Source organism: Ictidomys tridecemlineatus, chromosome 7 (genome assembly GCF_052094955.1).
Source record: "Ictidomys tridecemlineatus isolate mIctTri1 chromosome 7, mIctTri1.hap1, whole genome shotgun sequence".
Taxonomy (NCBI): domain Eukaryota; kingdom Metazoa; phylum Chordata; class Mammalia; order Rodentia; family Sciuridae; genus Ictidomys; species Ictidomys tridecemlineatus.
This window is the reverse complement of record NC_135483.1, coordinates 11866480-11873154: the sequence shown is the minus strand read 5'-3', so window position 1 is coordinate 11873154 and position 6675 is coordinate 11866480. Positions and strand designations below refer to the sequence as shown.

Genomic DNA, 6675 nt, shown 5'->3' with positions numbered 1-6675 from the left:
TGACAAGGCTGAGTGCCAAAAAGAGAGAGTGACATGCTTGAGTTCACATTACAAAATGTTTTATGTAGCTTTCCCTGTGGAGACCTGAATTATCTCTCTTCTATGCTCACATTGATCGCAAGGCAGGTAGTTGCCAGATCCTCATTTAACTTGGGCGTAGAAGCAAATAATTAAAAAATGCCCCAAAGCCCTATATAATGGATGCATTCTAAAGCTTTTAGCTGACAATGTACTCATAGTGCTGATCCTAGGAGAAATTCGGAATAACTGGAAGGGACTGACTCGTGTAAATATTCATGACACAAACTCATCAAGCCTTGAACAAGAACATACGTGAATAATTAACAAGATAGTGATTTGCAGTTTCACAGTAATAGACAACCTGGCTCCTAACAAAAGGTTAACTGGAGTTGTTTTTTCTCCTAAGACAACCAGAAATTCAAGAAAGTAACTTGCAAGACTTGTTAGCACATCTGTGGGATCTTTTTGGAAGCTGAGTCCTTCCTAAAGGACACATTCATTTTTGCTGGATACTGTGCTTAAATGGACATTCTATGCTTTTAGAGAAAGTGACACCTGGCTACAGTCAGGTACTTTCCCACTATCTGTCTCTGTAGCTGTCTTGTTCTTTTCCTCCTGTTCCACAGCATATCTAAGAAAAGGTGAGCCTGGTTCTTTTTATAGTTTGCTTCGGTATTGAAAGTCGGGGTTATTTACAGTTCAGCTCTGTGATCTCGCTTGATGTCTTCATTTTCTCCTCCCCTCTGTAGGCTGTGATCTGTATCTTCACCAGGAGATAGCAGGCAAGGAGAGAAAACCAAGGGAGGAGAGGGAGACACTCAACGTCCCCCGCTGGGTACTCTTCTATGAGGGCAAATTTCCCCTCACCCTTTCTACCCTGTTTAGCCTCATAGTTTCATGCAACTCCTAGTGCATGATCCCACCTCTCCCAAACTCTCAACTTTCATTAGTCGCCCTGCTGGATTAGATTGCTATAACTTTCCATTGACCCTTATCATGGGGCACAATAGTATTAAGGGATACAATGGGATCTCCAGGCTTCCAGACATGCTCCTTCTCACCTCACTGTGGAGTACTAGTTATATTACTGGATCAATCATCCACTAAGCCCTGTGACTCTCTTCTTATTGATCCAGGGATGTGAGGATCCCAAAGTAACTGGCCCAAAGGCTTAAATTCCAATTCAGAGGAATCATTGCTGCTTCTCCAGTGGAAACACTCTTCCTTTTGGAATGAGGACCTCCAGCCAGCAGAACATAAGGTCGTAGGAACAAAAAACAAAAACTTTACTAGTAGGTCACGAGGGGTAATAGTGAGCGCACAGTGCCTCTGATTTTCACCCTTTGGTTTCTGAACCTGCAAATCCTGGCGTCGGGGAAAACAGTACTATATATCGACTGCTAATATCCTGAGCAGATGAGGCTTCAAAAAGCTGTTCCCATGTTCTTTCAAACTAGCAGCTTCAGGATGGTGCAGAAGACGGTAAGACCAATGGATCCTATCAGCATGAGCCCTTGCCACACTTTTTTGATTGTGAAGTGAGTTTCTTCATCAAAAACAATGTTTTGTGAAATACCACTGCAGGTGGATGGGCAATTTCCAACTCTAACGATAACAGTTTGGGCAGAAGCATTATGCTTTGGGAAGGCAAGTATATATCCATAGTAAATGTCTATTCCAGGAAGAAGAAGATTCCACTGCTTCCATCATGGAAGCCATACAATGCAACCAACCTCCCACAGGCAGCTGGCTGACCACCCAGGGAGCAATGCCATTTCAGGGACTCAACACCTGTCCCTGGTGCTGGCAGGCTGGTCCTACCGCAGTGGCCACAGGCAAGTCAGGCTTGATAAGTGAAGTTCATGTTGCCAAAACCTTGTATCATTTCCATCCTTCCACCATGCCCATTTTGTTTATGAGCCCATTGGGCAATGACAGGGGTGGCTGGGCAAGAGGCTACCTAGTCTTACAAAACTGCTTATCCTATTTACTTAATTATTGAAGTCTTCCTCTGTCCAGGTCACCCTTTGGTAAGAATACACATGAGACACGATTCTTAATTTTTTGCCTTTCAGATACATCTATCCACATCTATCCACCTCTTCCCCAGAACTCCCTGCCACCATATTCCAGTCATTTAATTCACCCAAGTCCCTGACCATCCAGCTAACACATCAGCCACAGACGGTGATTCAGCACATAATTGTGTTCTTCAACACACAACTGTGTTCTTCCAAGCAAAGTGAACAACCAAGGGCCATGCCTGAAGCTCTGTCCACTAAGAGGATTTCCCTTCATCACTGCTCCTCAGGGATGACCCAGAAAGTGGCTGTAGTACTGCAGCTGTCTGCTTTTGAGTGGTGGCTGCATATCACACTGACCTGTCAGTGAACCAGGCCACAGTCTTGGCTTTCTTTCTCAGCTGACCTAGAGAACTCCTGAAGGTCATAGTTGCAGGTTGGGAAACAGAAGGCAGTGCAGCAGGAGGGGGGATCATGGACACTCAACCTGCTCAAGCTGTCACTTACTTGTGCCTTTGGGCCTGATGGGCCCAGTCCTGTGTACTCCACTTCTGTCGGATGGTGGATGCTGATGGTTGGTTTGGTGGGTCAGATGACACCTGATTCATGATGGAAGTCCAGGTTACATGTTCATGGGGTTGCCCGTTATCGAGAGTTCAGACTCCACTAAAACCAAGTAGCAAGCCAAAAGCTGTTTCTCTAAAGAAGAACAATTATCTGTGGATAATTTTTGGAGCCCTGCTCTAAAAATCCTAAGGAGCTGCAAGTAACCTCAGGGGCATGCCAAAGGCTCTGGAGAGCCTCTGGATCCCATCTGTCCCCGACACTTCAAGGACCACTGTAACTGATGGATTGTGTGGCCCGAGTGGCAGGGTCGCTCACACAGAAGCCTGGATCTTGCAGAGCTTTCTCTTATTTTGGCCCCCACTCAAAATATAGGCACTTACTCTGACACAAATCAAAGATGACTAAAACACTACTGTTCATAATAGATAAGTCTAGAAAAATCCAAATACCTATCTTAGACTAGATGATTCCCAGAATATACGTCAAATGGAATAGTATGTAACACCAAAAGAGAACATTGGCTACAAGAAATGTCACAGTTGAATCTCACAGAAAAAGCATGAATGAGTGAAAGAAAATAGCTACAAAAGACGGCACTTTGTATAATACAATTATATCAAATCCAAGAACAGAAAAAACTAAATTCTGGAAATAGACATCAGAGTACCGGATTTGGAGGTCAGTGTAGGTATGGATTTAAGAAGGTTCAGAAAGGATCCCTCTGGGATATGGGAAATAGTCCATATATAAAAATCCATAGATTTGTGCACTTAAGATTTATAAATATATCTATAGCCCCATGAACATTTTGTTTTAATGATAATCCTCACCCTTTTCTCCCAACAGCTGGAAATTTCTGGAGTTATATAGTCTATTGCTCTTTCCCTTAGCCATCCACTATGGATCATCCACTTTTTTTTTTTCATAAGGGAGTTACTCTTAGGAAAGTGTGTATCCTGACCACAACAGAATATTCTGAAATAAAAATTTAAACACAACTTAACAAAAACATTTTAACAAAGAATCATTTTCATTACACATGCAAATTCAGGGCAGATGTCTTCAGAGGAATAACCCGAGTCCACCCACCATTAGAAGAAAAGTAAAACTGAATCAGCATTTTTGAAATATTGCAGTGATTTTCCCCCTGGCTCCTAGTCAGGACTGGCAATAGAAATACAGAAACACTTGGAGAAAAGCCTCTGTGAGGGGAACACATGACTAGAATTCTCAGACAGTGTTAGGTGGCGAGGGAATCTGGATCAGCTTTGAATACCCAGCTTTGAAATCTAGGTGCAACCCTTTTAGGGAAAAGATGAAACCTGTTTTAGAATGACCTATCCTGTCCTTGCTTATATATACACATTATGTCATTGAACACCTCCAAGATCGGTAGCATTATAAAGTAAGGCTTAGAGACATTAAGCAAGCCCCTGCTCCAAGATTTCAGAACTCTTTGATTGAGGATCCCAGTTGGAGCTCACAGTGTCTAACCCTCAGCTTCTGGGACATGCCACTTCTAATCTGACCAGTTGGATTTTTTTTTTTAGTGTTGTTTTTAGACTGAAATGTTTGGGAAGAGCTCATAGATTACTTGCATTAGTCATGGTAGCTTTTAATTCCCAGTATAGTGAAAAGCCTTCTTTCTCTTTTTCTATCTGAATGAAAACATTTTGAATTCCCTCTGACACAAATCAAAGAGAAATAAAACTGATGCTTTATAACTGTCCAACTGCTCTATCATTTATCTTAACATCCCAATTTGTTGCTCCTTCCAAGAATTTTGACCTTGGGAGAGTGGGCATGATCCCTGACTTCAACCTCCCTTACTGCTCTGATGCTGGGTATACCAACAAGGTATATACCCAAGTAACTATGGAAGTTCACCTCTGTCCACCCAACATCTTGTTCTTCATTCCTAACCAACTGTCTGCTCCTCATTCAGCACCTAATGGATCACATTCTGGAAACCGTCCAAGTATACCCCTGCTGCCTGCAATCCTACTCACCAGCCATCTTGGAGATTTTTCACACAGGGCCTCCCCATTTGATGTACAAATATGAGATATGGGGGAAAGACATTGTGTATTCAAAGTCTTACATGAAAACAATGCTGAATTAGTTTAAAAATTGCTAACCTTGCCAGGTTCTTCTTAGCTCTTCCTCAGTCCTCCTCAAGTACATGGTGGTAGGCAAGTTAACCAGACTGACCTGGTGCAGTCTGATCAGGTTCTATTGTCCCCCAAGCTGTATGTAATTGGGGATGCATTCAGGGTAGGGACAGAGTGAAGCTTCATAAGTTCCTGAGGTTGCAAAAGGCTACCTATGATGGGCATCCAAAAGTATTTTCTCCCTTTATCTTTCTATTGTGGAACTCTTTAGAAGTCTGATTAAATTAATTGATCCCATAGTTATGAAGTAGACTAGACATGGATAACATGGGAAAGAATGCATTTTGATAATTTTTTTTAAAAAAAGCTTGTATTTGAAATAAATGACATAATAGAATTGAGGACTCAGGTTATTAACCTGGGAAGGAAGGGGCCAAATACGAGGGATTTCTGCCCTCGTACGAATATTTAGAAAAATCTCCTGAACTTCTCTCCACATCTCACCAATACTTCTGCTAAGGGAAAATTTGTCTGATTTACAGCACCTGGGAACAAGTAGCTCTGTGACTTACCCCCTGGGATGTAGGTCATACTCTTTTCTCTGTTCCTGCTATCCTGTGGAAAGATCACTAAAGTAGGGAATCTATGGCCTGTGACATTTGGGTATGGTCAGTTGAGGAGGGAGCTTATTTTGGTATTGGGCCTAGTCATATGTTCCAATAAGGATTTGCAAGTAACAAAGATAAAACACAACCAATATAATCGGTATCCTTTGTAAATACTTTCTTATGCCCATTCTTGCCCAAGACACTTCCTATCACAGAAGGAACCACCACCCAACTTTGCCTATCATTTCCCTAAATATTTTTATCCTTAAGTGTTTTTTTAGTACTAACTTTTGTTTTGCATCTTTATAAACATCCTACATGAATACAATCATATTAGCCTATTATAAAAAGTTCCTTTATTGTACTCAATATTATGGTGTTGGGGTTTAGTCATGCTCATAAACGCATTACTAGGTTATTCATCTTTGCTGATCATAGTATTCCCATGGATTCATATATCCTAATTTCTCTAGGATATATCTCAGAGGGAAATTACTGACTCATGGGTAAGTTCGTTTTCATTGTTGTTATATATCGCCAAAGCTGACATTTAGGTTCCTGATTCTTCATTCTTTCCCCAGTCATTTCCAATCCCACAGGAGAGAGGAGATGAACAATGTTTCCTCTTTCCTCTACCTAAGGTAATCTTTCATCCCTCCTGTTTTATAAATGCTTGTTCATTTTCTAAGTCAACTATGCTCCTGTTTCCTCTGAAGCTGCCCTAAACTGCACAAGCAGTTATCGCCCCATTTGCGCTTTCAGGGATGGCTCTTCTATATGAAATATATATATGAATCCTTATAGAAACTACCATCTCTGAACATCTGCACAGATTTCACAAAGCCACAAACTGCAAAAACAAAGAGCAGACTCCAAAAACCACACTACAGTGACATTACCTCCTTTCACCAATTCCTAATCACCCCAAACTCCAACAATTCGAAAGGGCACCAACAGAAGTATATTTATTGTACCCAGTCTATCTGAACACCTGGAGTTAGCATGTGATGACCATTTATTACCTCTAACACAAGAACACAGGTAACATGTCCCTATCCTCATTCCCCTAGGTATCTACTAAACCAACAAACCAGAAAAATCAGAAAAAAATCCATGCATATAATTATAAAATTGTCGTCGAGCTCTCAAAGCTAAGAGGAGCTTAGCAGTGACATCAACAAAATCTCCATTTGGTAAATGAAATGCATCATTTTCATTTTCATTGTTGGAAGTGATGCTCTACCTGATGTCCCATGGCCAATTAGTAAAGCTAAAGCTCATGACAACTCATTTTCTTTAATTTAGTATATATTTATAGAACAGTTGGGCATCCTACAACTCTGCATA

The 6675-nt window shown here is 41.3% G+C and overlaps 1 long non-coding RNA gene across 2 annotated transcripts; it reads left to right on the top strand.

Moving 5' to 3' along the window:
- Nucleotides 1-410: 410 nt before the first annotated feature.
- Nucleotides 411-4341, top strand: LOC144365403 (uncharacterized). Of its 2 annotated transcripts, XR_013423787.1 has the most exons (4): nt 411-662; nt 771-1559; nt 1703-1856; nt 2097-4341. It is a non-coding gene; the product is annotated as an uncharacterized LOC144365403 (long non-coding RNA). The 2 variants fall into 2 exon arrangements; XR_013423786.1 differs by having other exon boundaries at nt 771-1856.
- The last annotated feature ends 2334 nt before the right edge of the window (nt 4342-6675 follow it).